This window comes from Pempheris klunzingeri, chromosome 10, assembly GCF_042242105.1.
Source record: "Pempheris klunzingeri isolate RE-2024b chromosome 10, fPemKlu1.hap1, whole genome shotgun sequence".
In the NCBI taxonomy this organism is placed as follows: domain Eukaryota; kingdom Metazoa; phylum Chordata; class Actinopteri; order Acropomatiformes; family Pempheridae; genus Pempheris; species Pempheris klunzingeri.
The window spans coordinates 12,896,599-12,911,538 of NC_092021.1; the positions used below are offsets into that span (position 1 = coordinate 12,896,599).

Genomic DNA, 14,940 nt, shown 5'->3' on the forward strand with positions numbered 1-14,940 from the left:
GTGTGTGCGTGTCTGTGTGTATGAAAAAGTGTGTGTGTGTCCGTCTTACTCAGCATTATCACTCCATTACAGGTGCAGGTTTTTTCACACAGCACACGTTCTGTTGTGCTCTGTTGTTTATGCATGTGTGTGCCTGCATGTGTGCGTTTGTGTGTAGAGTGCTATTTGCACAATTGCAAACACAGCACTCCACTCTCCTAATACATAGAGCGGTCTCTCCTGACAAGTGCACTCAATCATGCTAATTTTTTACGAATACAGCATTATTCAACTGGCAGAGACAAAACTGTGAGTTTACCTCCATAAGCTTTTGTGAAAAGGTGACAAGTTACCAGGACACTTATATTTGGGTTTGAGGCTAATTTATGTAAACTTTTGAAGAGGATGCAACATGTAACCTATTTTAACAGATTTTTAGTTTTTTCACAGGTAACTCACAAGAACTTTCTCACTACTAAAATATTATATCGGAAAAAACAAGTAGACGTTTCATGCCATGCTGTATTTTATGAGAATGACTTTCAGAGCTGATAAATTAACACTAGCGAAGTGATAATTAATCAGAATAATTGATAGAGCTGAGCTTTCGGCTTTCATTTCACATTTGTAAAGCATATTATGTATGCACTGCTTGTTGACTGACTTTTATAGAATGTGAGAGAACTTAATGTCTTGCCATCATAAACGGAGCCAGCTAGATGCACAGTATATCACAAATTTTATGCATTGTTAAACATAATGCAAAAAGGCAAAGAGACCAGAAGGAAATTATGCAATACATTATGTAATTTGTGCATAACATGGATTTTGAAAGTGTTTTTTTAAAAACATTTTTAAAGGTTTTAAAGTCAAGCACCACTTTTATTGTATTTAACCATAGTTTTTTTTTTTTTTTTCATTAAAACTAAAAACACACAATACCAAAAGAGGTTGAGGCAGTCTTAAATAGATGGGTTCATGGACAGACCAGCTTCTGTGTGGAGATTAATAATGTGTCTTGAGAAGTGTTGAAGACAATGTGAGCCCATCGTGTATGTGACTCCTCGCTCTCCTTGAGGACTTCACTCTATTAAAAGTCAGAGTGCCAGAGGAGGACAAACAGCATTATGCACACAGTGAAAGAACTTACAGTAACACACACACACACACACACACACACACACACACACACACACACACACACACACAGACACACACACACACACACACACACACACACACACACACACACACACACACACACACACACACACACACACACACACACACACAAGCCCACGAGGACCCACCTTTTCCCTAAAGCACTCAAAGCGATAGGTGAGTTTGAATGTTGGTCTGCTTTATAAAGTGTGTAAATCCAAACACATATTTACCTCTGAGACCTTCTCATCTGCTCAGTAAAGATGAGAGGAGCTTCACAGTGCAGTGACTATAAAGCAATTGAAATTATACTTGCATTTCAGTCTTCCTGTGGAGACGAGTGCTTGAATGCAACAACAAAATACAGCTTCAGAAATACATTTTGTGTATAGTTTATGCAGCAGATTTTTCAAATTGTCTTTCAAAATACACCTAAATCTAATACACAATGTATTAAAAGGAATATTTGTATGCAAAATTGAACTTTTATGTTACAGCACAAAGATGGACCCGTATCATCTTGTCCTCTCTTGCCTCCACTTTCTACACCTTCACTGAAAACTGTCTTTATTCCTATCTCTTTCATCTGTTTGTGTCCCACTTCAAAGGTTGCTGTCATGATTACATACTGGGGAGCAGAAAGAGACATTGTAGTTACACAGCACATAGGAGAGAAAGACAGGTCCAGTCAGAGGGCAGAAGTTCACGGAGGGGAACACCTTCAAAGCAGCGCAGAACTTTACTCCAAAGCACAACCGCTCCTTTGGTTTGCTGGCAGTGAGTCACATTTGTCAGCGTCTGTCTCGGTTTAACTGTCATGTGCCATTGTAGTGTGAGTGCAACAATACTGAGTAAAATATCAAGTAAAGCTAAAAACATGTTGTACGCTATTTGGCATAGTGTACACACTTACAGCCAACTGCAGAATATCCAAATAAAATAAACCCCAGTTAAAGGATTGACAGTTTATGGACAGAGAGAGATAAATGTATGAGTTACAGTAATGATTGAGTTTTGAATTTGAATGCAAAAGTAAAATGTATCATCTAAAAGCTGCAATGGGGTGAAGTAAATCTCAATGTGAAATATTTCATTTGACTCGTTTTTTTTCATTTTGAAGAGACAGATAAGACAGATAATGAACCAATGACAATATCTATCTGCTATCCTCAGTAATGAGAAGGAATTGTCATGACATGCCTTTGACATGTCTTTGAAATGGAAGACTCAAACCACGAGTGGGTTTGAATTTCGTTAGATTTGATCTTTTCTCCTCCAGCTTTAAATATTCTATAAAATATACGCTATATATTTATATTCTCCTCCAAGTTAAAAGAAGGGTTGCTGGGTGCAGTATGCATGGGTTGACTGTCACGTGTATGCCAACGGGTTCTAATAATAACAACATGTAAATCAACAAAAGTTGTCCAGGAAAACTAGACTCAGCTGCATGTATATATGTATACAGTACATATACAGTATAGAGGCGTCCTGTGCTGTATATGCATGTCATGAAAATGATAAGTATACATGAATAGATGAATATATACATGTATACAGTACATCTTGGAGATGGATATGACATGCAAAAAGTCTCCTGAGCTGGAGCGGAACCACAGATGTTGTTGTTACATTTGTGTTTAGACACCTTGGCTACTAGACTGTTCTTTTGATGCAATTAAGACCGAGCAAATCCTTGGTGCCACGCGACATGAACAGCTGGAGGAGATTGTGAAAGGACAGATGATAATCAAACTCTGACTTCACCAAATGTCACAGGTACAAAAACAAAGCCAAAAAATGATGAGGCTCGAAGCAGGACTCCCGTTCTTCCCGTTAAAGAGGAGTTTTTCCTGCCACTGTTGCCTAATATAATATCTGACGCTGCTCATGTGGGGATTCTTGAATCCTTAATTTTGAATTAGCTGAAATGCCGACAAGTAAGAATACATACTTACAAACACCTGACCACACACACATGCGCATTCACACACACACACACACACAAATAAGAGATTTAATTATCCACAAGTCCATTACCCTTTCATCTAAAACAATCATTCTAGCATGATTAGTCTTTTAATCATAACTTCAAAAAGAAGACAAGTCTGCAACACATACTGTACTAACACAAGGTTGACAAGGGTGGGAAAAAAAATACGTGTTCTTCAATTTAGATTGAATGTGAGAACAAAGCAACGGCAGCAAACACTTCATTATTTCCAGAAACACAGATGAAGCCTGCTCTGCTCTGCTTGGTATTCATCACCAATGTTGTGGAGAGAAGAATGAGTGTGAAGATGGAGAGATGAAGACTGTGGGGTTGTCAGTGAAGTGACTGTGGGTGTGTGATGGGATCAGTCACCCCTGGGTGCTGAGGTCACTTGAGTGGGGTTGGCGAGGACTGGAAAAGACCAGAGAAGCCGTAACAGTGATGTTAGAGGGTAGTTCTGCTAAACACTTCCAACTTCCACAGCAGGTGAATAATTCAGCTCATAGAGTTCTTTTACAACACAGTGAGGGGGAGATTGATCACAGGGGAAAACAAAAGGAATCTCTATTGCACATTGGCCAAAACACAGTTCTTATTATCATCAAAAGAGGGTAAAAAGGATACAAGAGAGGGTACACACTATAGGGTCCTAGATTTAAGTTGATCCCTAAATATCCTTTGCTGATCCCTGGTGATAGTGATCACTTACATAGTAAAATTTGCAGCAATTGTCATGTTATTTTGTTAGCATGTAACCTTAAATATATTTCATATACAGTGCTGAACAAATGTATCAGACCACCTGTCATAAAAACGAGAAAACACAAATATTTTAGAAATCTGTCAAAAACTTGTTTCAAATTTAACATTGTATTATTATTTATTAGGCAAATAACAAACTGGAACAGCTAAATAGTCCTTATTCACATATTTTAACCAAAAATCTTAATATTTTGTTTGACCTCCTTTGGCCCTGATTGTTTTCATGTACTTTTCGACCGTCTCTTTTGTTATTGAGCTCCAAATAGTTCCTAGCTGGTCCCAGAGACTTGCTTTGGATTAAATTTGTGTGTGATCTATTTTTTAATTCAACAAATCCCAGATCTGTTCGATAGGATTCAAGTCTGGACTTTGACTTGGCCAGTCCATCAGTTCCACTACTCCAGATTCCTTTTACATCATTTCAAATACATCATTTTGATTAAAGAGCTTGCACATACTGGTGGATTAACCATTACAGAAATTTAAAAAATATTTTGGTAATCAGCAATACTGTTAATTTAGGGCAGCGGAGGCAAACACCTTACACTGGGTGGTGGTCTAATAAATTTGTTAAGCACTGTATATTCAATATATATTTCATCTATACTTCAACATATTTTAATATTTCAATTATATTAAATTCACCTCCCATACAGTTGCCATGAACGAGGAAATTAGCTATAGATACTATGCTGTAAACATGTTTATTTCTGCTGTAAAGTGGACATTTTAACATGGGGTCTATGGGGATTGACTTGTTTTTGGAACATGCCTCAGGTGGCCATTTGAGAAACTGCAAGTTTGGCACAGCTGGGCTGGCTTCATGTCTTTGTCTTGGATGCTGCCACTTGATATTTCTCTCAGGCATTCGTGGGGAAAAAACTGAGCAAACAAGAGTGTGAATATTGGACTTACATTCCTCAGCTTGCCAAAAAACACGAGTCCAAATGAATGACAATGCTGCTCTGTATCTGCTGGATACTGGACAGGAGTGTTTGCCAACAAGTTCACCTTATGGACCTAAAAAGTGATAATACATCAGTGTTGTGTTATGTTAAGTTGCCCCCAGTTATTGCAGGTTTAAGTTTGGGTGTGTACCATGGTAAACTGCCTATCTAATGTAGTTGTGGTCTGTAGTAAAGTATCATCGGGATCATTTAAACTTTTGGGGAACCATAGGCCGATGTATCAGCTAATTAAAGTCTCACACAAGTGCCTTCAGATAACAACAATTTAGAAAAATAGTAATTGCTCCTAGACAGTGCTAACATATAATGAGCCCTGACTGAGTGAACAAAGAGCGATGAGGATTCTGATAGTGATATTACACATTTCTAATTCAACAAGTTTAATTAATATACGTTCATATACGTGATCAGATCAGACAGGTTCAACATTCAGACTAGAGCAGATGAAATATCCATCTCCACCATTTCCCAAAGGTACCTCACTAGATAACTAAGACACACAAATGAACACACTACTTGAGAATGATGTGCGAGTGATATTCCTAATTAAAACTAAACTTGCTCACTATCATGGTTTCACACAAAATAATTGAACTGGTTGCCTTTGTTTTGGAATCATAATATCTTTTCATAATACTGAATCACTACACATTGAGCTGAAGTGAAATTCATTTAAATGCACTGAGAACTCATTTTGTTTGAATTAAAACCAATTATTGAATGGAGAGGGGGAAGTTAAAATGAGGGTGAACCAGGACGAGCAGACGAGGGAGGTGTGATCTTTCAGATTGTACCAGAAAAATCAACAACAATTTGCATGAGCTCAGGTACATCATTTTGGTTACAAATTTATTAAACATTTAGAATCCATCTTGATCATATTTTCCTAACGGTAAAATTTTCACGTTTCACGTCTTAGCAGCAAACTACTCTCACAAGGTGAGACAAACAGGATCACACATTTTCAGTAAAACTTTTTTTTGGTGTAGTGATAAACTGCCAATGCCTTTCATGCTGCAAAGTGTTGATACACTCATTTCCCCCAGGTAACACTTTCATGGAGTAATGTGAGTCTTTCATCTTGCACTTCACTTCACCGATCACTGTAAACGCCGTGTTGCAAGACCCAGTATGTCGCTGAACGTGTGCACATGCTGTGGTGTTTGGAAGTGACAAGAGGGTGAAATGCAAAATAACATAAAGTACAGCTCCAAAAAATCTGATGTGATCAAACTGACATAGATTTTGAAGTAGATTCATTTGATCTGTTGATTGAATAGATGTTCAAATACAACTTATTTCTATTCGCTAAATGGATTAGAGAGTGAACACTGGGATAACACAATTTTCTAATTTGAAGATCAGGGGAATCAACTTTCAAACTTTGTGAAGAGTCATGATTATTCATATTCTACGCTGTACTAATAATGTAATTACAGTAATTGTATTATTATAATTGTACATTATGTGGATCATATATCCAATCAAGGATAGACCAGACCAAGCACAAACATTATATAAATGTACAGCAGCTTAGTTTAACTGAGGATTATTTGACTAAAGGCTCTTTAACCTGGACTATGATTCAGTACAATTCAGCTAAGTCTAAATGCTCAACCCCGTCTCCTAGAAATTATGTTTATATATTAACGACATTTCTTTGAGTGAACGAAACACTACATTTATGTAGATAACGGCTCTGTAGGGATCATTTGTGTGATGCTGTCAGCCACTTGATCACATTACAGCCGTCTACTGGACCAATTCCAAACATTTTTCTACGTACTAAAATATGTAAAGATGGGGCTTCTGGACTTATCCTTTAATTACCAACATTTCCTCATTATGTAAATAGAAAACGTAATCTGGTTGGCATTACGTTTCCCTCAAAACGCATTTGCTGTTGCAAATTAATTGTATATAAATGTAATTTAGGAGACAGGAGGTGAAATATTAATGCAGGTGTTTTTTTATTCCCTGAAGTTTCATCTCAGCTGTGTTTATTTTCTAGTGATACATTTTTATCAGGATTCACAACTAATCTTCTATTGCACTTACACCAATCAGACTGTATTGACATTATAATGATGTCAGAGTGATGACAAAAGAGATGCATTAGATAGTCAGCATTCAATGTAGATTACTGGAAATAGTACTGAACTCCTTTTACAAGACAAGGGAAGAAAAAAAGTGATTTGATCAACATGACATTTTACCAATAGGAGGAAACATTATCCTTGAAAAATGCTAAAAGGAAGAAAGAATAAAATGACTTAACGCAGTGCATCAATGTCATACTGCTGTCTTAACACAGTAAAATATAATGCCACGTAGTGTCAGCACTTATAATGATAAACATTCACAACTCGAACATACACATGGCCTTAATGTAAAATATGGGAGGGAAACAAGGATGAGGGAGAATGAGGAACAGAGAGCGACGACAAAGAAGAAGAAGAAGAGGAGGATAAAGGCACATCAGCAGGATAAACATGCTTATAAATCACTGTAGAGGCAGGAAGCTGTCGAATAAATTTACCCCATCCTATTGTTCCCCCCCTGTATCTCCCTCCACAGGTGGCATGAATATTGTGTCTGTATGTGTGAGAGCGTGTGTGTGTGAGAGACAGTGATGATGAAGATGACCTGGGTACTGAATAGTTGCAATGACATAAACAGCAACATGAGACATGCGCACACACGACACCCATGACACAATGACACAAAGTATTCCCTACACATATATACACACGGCACTGGGTAATTGGGGCCCCCTGGGGCCGATCTCTAGGCTTGGGTGCCAAGGGCGTGCGTTCTTTACAGAGAGGCAGATAAATCAGCTGTTAATAAGCCAGCAAGCATGGAGGCTCTATTTACGACCGCTTTCTCCACAAGGCCAGTGCCACCAGCTCAGCTGTGGTCACACACACACACACACACACACACTTCATCTTTATCAGACAGAAGACCCCCAAGATACACATGCCCACATAACTGTATGTCAAAGGAGAAAAAAAACTTCTCCCACAATGTGATATATTCAGCATTTTTCATCAGTAGCTCCTTCTTCCTATTAACCCATAATGGTGCCAGACATGCATCTAAATCTATCACACACACACAAAGACACATCGTGGATTTCAGCCATCTCAGGCTGTACCAGAATGGTAGCTGGAGCTAAGCACAGCAGCACAGCGGAGAACAGTATTGATTCATCCACAGAAAGTCACCTTCCCCCTCACCCCACCCCGGCCGCTGCCTTGGGGCCCCCGGTCATTCCACTCTGCCAATTTGTATGGCTGTTGTTATTATTAGTGTTTCTCCAGCACAGCGCTTTGGTCTCGGGGCACGGACACACCGCTTTATGATGCCGCGCCTAATAAACATCATTGTGATTTTCCCAGGCTAGTAATTAAGTGTGGGGCTAATTTGTCATAGTTAGTTAGAGCGTGGCGCGATGCCGGGAGAGGGCTGCCTGGGAGTGGTACGGTGGCTGAGAAGGCCAGGATAATACACACTACAGTCCCTGACAAAAGTCTTGTCGCTTACCGAAGTTGTTGGAACAACAAATAATAACTTGACTTGAAAAAATCTGTGTTAATTACAGTATTTGTCACAGGTGAAGCTCTAATCTGTGATTGGTTGAATCATTTAAAGGCACAACAAGACTTTTGTCCAAGCCAAATCTGACCTTTCTGTTCTAATTAAATGATAAAACTCAATGAATGATACAAAACCTTATTTTGATACAATACACATAATCCAGAGGTCTTTGCCTTTCATATAAGACATTTCAGGTTCTATTTTAGAATTAATTTCGGCTATGATTCAATTCTGTGTATCCATCCATCCATCCGAAGCGAGTAAATCGGTGCTTCTGATTGGTTCCCCAGAGATTTCAAGAGATCAAATATCTCTCATGAATTTCACAATAGATTGGACTATCAGACCACCTTCAGTGATCTACAATTGAAGATAATGTGACAGTACTAATAATATCTTCACAATACAACAGACACTAATACTGACAAATACCATATGAGCCAAAAGGTGTTGTTGAGGTTTATTGTAATGAATAACATCCCTGATCATTATGCACCAACATATTCAGGTTTACTATTGAATCATCATTTTTATTAATCTTTCATTACTACAACCATTTCGACACACCATTAACTCCTAACTCTCTGTGTGCACAGTAAGCTTGCATGCCAGGTAAGCATATTCTCAGATCAATTTAGATTTTGATGAAGTCTAGGTTATGCACGGTGCTGGTGTATCCATGCGGTTTGCACCGTTTACTGGAGAAAGTAAACCACAGATGAAAGTCATAAAGATACTGATGGGAAAGCCGAGGCAATTAGTGTTCTGAAAAATTACATACTCATCAAGAACAATATGAGACTGATATTACACCAGTTAAACACAGGTTTGATTGTGTGCTTTCATTTCAGCTGCTTTCATATCCTTGCTAGGATAATCACATTAACACAATATATCATTAAGCCTGAACTTGTGCATAGTTTTGTGTACCTATGTGCAGATAAGCTCTTTATCATCTTTGATTTTGTGGATTGTGGTAAAATATCTATATCTGTCTTCAGGTAAGTGAAACAAACGAAAATAATTTGGACCTTTGCAGTCAACACCAAGTCAACGAGCAGCACTCCTCACGCCATCTTCTCCCACGTTACTCCATATCATCATGCACATCTGAGATTGTTAGTTTTACCCACCGGCTTTTCATCTACAAAAGACTGTCTGATTAGAGTCTCTCAAGTTGTGGCAAGAATGTTCCGTTCCGTCGCCGCAACTGAGAACTCGATCTGTCTCTGATTGCTTTCAGTGACATACACAATTACCCAGCTGCTTCCTGTGATTAAAGCAACTCTCCTGTTTCTAGGCCATTTCATCCTCCTCTTCCTCCTCCTTCTCCTTTGCCTCTTTCTGCAGTCATCCACCTGTCCACCCCCTCTCACCAGTTATTTCCGAGACTGCATTATGAAATCTGTCTATTACTTCTGAAATCCCCCTGCTTATAAGCTATTTATGCACACGCAATTATGTTGAAATGAACTAACTGTAACACACTTGCGCAGAAATATGCTCAAACATATTATTACATATTGTTGAATATCTCAACTACCATCCAAATGCATGTTGATGCATTGACAGAATCATAATGCACATGTATAGGAAACACAAAAACAAACTTATTTGAATCTGAAACTTGCATAACTCAAATTAAGTTCAACATTAAATACACAAAACAATTTAAAGTTTGTCAGTTTGAGTCTGAACTTTGATTTTTTTTTTTTACTAAACCACTGTCATCCCCTCTGTGAACTCTTAACCCAACCCTAAAAAACTCCATGTGAGATGGGTTCTATATTTCTAAGCCTGTTGAGTAAACTCATTAAAATAAAGATGAGTTGTTAACGTGGTGAGTCCACTCAACTGAACTTGAAAAAATGAAGAAAGAAATGAAGATCAATGAACAACAGTAGCTATATTGATGAGAGCTGGGCTGCCTACCTAATCAATACAGATTTGCTGTATTGCTGGCAGTCACATTCAAACCATGATCGATGCTGAATCACAAATCTGCCTTAAGTGTCTTGAATGGCATCATAATGAAATGTGTTTCCACTTTTAAGAAAAGACTATATGGTTTATATAAACTGCTGCAAACTCTGCAGTGTGCAACCAAGATACCTAAACCACAGCTGGAGTCTACCTGCTGTACTTATGTTTCTGTGTGAAACGTGGAAATTTGATTTAAAAAAAAAAAAAAAAATCACACAAAGGCGAATAATTTCAAGTTTTAATTATTACAGTGCACACACACAAGTACACAGATGTCTCTGTGTGTCTGCATCTCTTCCCCTGCACTCTCTTTATCCTCTGCCCACATTTCTTGTCAGCTTATTTACCCTCTTCTTCATTCTGTTACACTCTTCTTTACTCTTTCGATCCTCTCTTCGCTCAATCATCTTTTTATACTCTGCATCTCGCTTTCTAACTTCTCTCACCCTCTTCTATTCCTCTGTCACTCCATCTGTCTTTGTCCCGCTCTTCTCCTGCTCTCCACATTTATAAAACCCCTCTCTCTCCCTCTCTGCATTTTTCTTTTCTTTCTCTAAGTCTCTCTGTCTTCCTCTCTATTTACCTCTTAGGCTTTCTCCCTCATTTCACTTCTCTTCTGTTCACTTAACCTTCCTCATCCTCATCCAGCTGTCACTTATTCTTCTGGCTGCCTCTGGGTCTTTCCTCTTCCTCCTGACCCAGTCACCTACTTTGGGACGGCACCCAGGGCTCCCTTGAGCAAGGCAGCCCTCCGGCAATTACACCCCTTGTCTTATCTTCAGGGAAATACTGCTTGCTCAGTGAGTATGCAGAAGAGACCAAAGGTTGCTTTTTTTTTTTTTAATGTGAGAAGCAACTGAGTCTACTGATACAATTTGGCCGTGACCCACATTTCTTCTAACAGAGGTAAAAAAAATAGTGCAAGTGAAACTACACTGGTGGAGAGGATCAGCTGATTTTTAAACGCTGAGGTGCAGCTCACAGGAGGCTGTGTTCACTCCTGTTTCCACCTGCTATTGATGGCTTTCAGAGTTTCTACTAGCTGGTTAAAAATAAATATCACTGTGGGATGTGTCTTAAGGCTGACTTCAAGAACAGGCATAATTTCCCCCCCGACTGTTCTTCTCTTTCTCCAAGTATGAAGGAATTTACTCCAGTCCATTTATAATTCTTCAAACACAGTCTCAGTCCATGTATGTATGTGTTATAAAGATTGATGCTCATGCATACACCAGATGAGCTTCACTGTGAGAATCACGAAATATTGAAAAGGTTGTGCCTGACAGGAAATTATCACACAGGCCTTAGCTTCTGTACACCACTCACGCATGTGTACAGTAAAGTTGTGTGTGTGTTCCTAAAGAAGCCCATCGTAGGTACGGCAAATCATATACTAACCTCACTGGCACAAAGCATTTACCAAAAGGGCCATCTGCATTTTAATGACTAAGTCTAATTTATCTATGGCTAGTGTACATTATTACAGGAGACTCTTGATATTCCTCTCAACACATAGAAATTCACATGGCTGTCTCATTTCTGCTGATGGCAACGCTATGCTAATGGCGTTAGAATTTTCTGTGCACCTTTCCAAACAAGCCCATCACAGAGAGGGTTAGGTGGATGTTTCTAGGGAAAAGTATTTGTATATATGCATATCACTGCAGTCGCAGAAAAACTGATCACTGCAGCATGCTGTTTTTATTTTTTCTCAAGAAGGTTTGCATGGTTATCTTTGAGTTGAGTGAATATGCTGACCTTATGCACACTTTAAACCATTTCAAAAACCACTGCAGTTTTTACACTGCTGACAATGTGACAATAGGCCTTCTTCATCAAAGCAACGTGCCTGGCTGATGACTGCTACAAGTCACTCCTCGCAGGACAGTAACCTGGTTATGGAAAACATTACAGAATAAATGCTCTGTTGTTTAGAAAGGCAACATAATTCATTGTAGAGAATGATTCAGATTGAATAATGAACGCGCTTTCACCTATAGGTTGCACAGATGTAATACAGCGATGTGCATCTATTGAGGAGAGTCTAGTAATCACTGCTACAATAGTCCTATATTACAACTGCACTGAAATCAGTTTAATAGTGTCAGTTGTGGACACAAAGCAGTTTAGTTGATAAACTGATACAGTGGTTTGCATTGGTTGTGTAATAACAGGAGTATGTATCACTGTGTGTTATGTGTATGTGCATAGATACGTCACACTGTTCTGGTTCATTTGTCCACAAGTGGTGGGATTCAGACACAGAGGAGTAAGATGGTAGAATTCTTTACTGAATTCTTTACCGAATGTTGAAGGTGGCGTGTAATGTAAGATTTGCTATTGAGGATAAAGTTCGCCCTGGTTCTTTCCAGAAGCCCATGCCACCGTACTAGTTTGCTGTGGTGTGGTGCAGTTTTGTTGCAACCAGCTTTGACTTCCAAGACAACAGGCCAGAAGAGTCAAGAAGAGACACAGAGACAAGATAGCTGCTATAAGGTCAGTGTGGGACAAAACGGTGCACTTGTTTTACAACCCTGGGCTCAATGTCACTGTTGATGAGCAGCTTTATAACATTCAGGGGCCGCTGCTCCCTCAGGCAGTATGTACCATCTAAACCTGCAAAATATGGAATCATGCCCCTCTGTGACGCTGCTTCATCATATTGATTTTTTTTTTTGTTTCTCACTAGCAGTGGCAGGAGCCATTGAAAAAGCAGCTGACAATGATGGTAGGGAATAAGAAAAAAATGATAAAAATAAAATCAAATGAATTATATGATTAATCAAATCAAACAAAATCAATTGAATTCAGTTACATAAAATTATTAATTAATTTAACATAACTTAATTAATTCATATCACAGTTGAATTCATTTAACTAATTAAGGCAGCTCAAAATCAGAAAAAAAGAAAAGAAACATTTAAAAATGATGTTCTTACTGACAGAAGGACTTGGTACTGTGTGGGCTATTTGTATGCATGAATCATCTTTCCCATCCCAAACAGAAACAGCAGGTCCCATACGTGTTAATCTTCACCACAGTAACAGTATTTTAAAATTAGCTCCTAGTTGAGGTGTGAAAATAAGATTTTAGACCATAAGGTGTATAGAATACTAACACAAGGTTGGAAATATGGAGAACGTTTTTACATACAAAACATATGAGGATCTTATAAAATATGATGCTGTACTTTGCTATTAAACTAACCAGTAGTGTAACAAGTACCTGAAATTGTAAAAGTAATAACATCTGATAAAATAATTGATTATTGATAACATATCATCCATCACTTTTCCTATCTTTCTTTACATTTCGCTGATAATACTTTGTGCTTTCACTTTTGCGTACAATGCAGGGCTTTATCTTACAATTTAGCATTTTTAAATCATGATGTTTCTATTTATATTGAACATCTATACTGTAAACTATACCGTGAAATATTCAGAAATACTTGGAAAAATACAAACCAGGATCATCAGCACTTGGGCTACAATGTGGGCTATGTAGTTATAGCCTACAACCAGCTGTGTGAACAAAAACCTCCATCAAATGTCACATGAATGACACTATTGATTAATTGACAAAACTCTGGTTTCTGTCAAGGTGATAGTAGTAAAATACATCACATCATTGGGCTGCTTATCACTGGCTGATGGCCAGGAATCTGCCTCTTCCCTTGGGCATTTTAAATAGCTGCAGCTGGGTATATTAGTGATGAAAAGGGTCTTGTGTACAGCTTGGGGACCTGCCGTGACTACGTGCTAAACTGGCCATCCTAATGAAATAAAAAGGCTGAGTGTAACATTGAGTTACCTGTGAAGGCAAGAGCTGTCCCCTGTGACATAGAATAATGCATTTAATGTGTTTTGGCTGTATGAGAAAATGTATTTCTCCCAGACTCCCACAGCAACACAAGGATGGAGGGAAGATGGAGAAAGAAGGGAGGAGCAAACAAAGAAGAAAGAAAAAAAAAACATGTTTGGAAAGGAGAGAACGAAGGAGGAGGACAGACATCCAATAGCAAAAAAGGGGGAAGAGAATAGTCAAGGGACGACGGGAGAGGGAGGAGGTAGAAAACAGAAAACACAGTGTTTGCAAATAACAAATTAAAAGCATAAGCCTTCTACACACCAAACCATGTCTCAGCGGAGGTACAGCCCTTTCAGCATAAAAGCCTTATTTGGAGCAAGTATATAGGTAGAAACCTCTTCTTGGCCTCCTGCCATTATTTACAGCAGCAGTTAAGGATGCAAAGCTAAAATACTGAAGCAACTGTAATGTCATTCTGAGTTAAATCTTGGCCTATCTTTTTCTACCACCTGCATCAGGCAATAATTACAGTGAACATTGTCTACTTAAGTGTGCAAACAAAAACCATATATATTTAGCGGACAACATTTAGAACTGTTCATCATGGATCCAAAACATACAGTGAAAGACATCTCAAAGTCTGACTCATGACCAATAAGTTCAAAGTCAATTTTGCAGCT

The 14,940-nt window shown here is 38.5% G+C and overlaps 1 protein-coding gene across 1 annotated transcript in view; it reads right to left on the reverse strand.

Moving 5' to 3' along the window:
* Positions 1–14,940, reverse strand: part of LOC139208718 (ephrin type-A receptor 6-like) — a 150,374-nt gene that overhangs the window by 51,226 nt on the left and 84,208 nt on the right. The gene's annotated exons all lie outside the window — the stretch shown is intronic.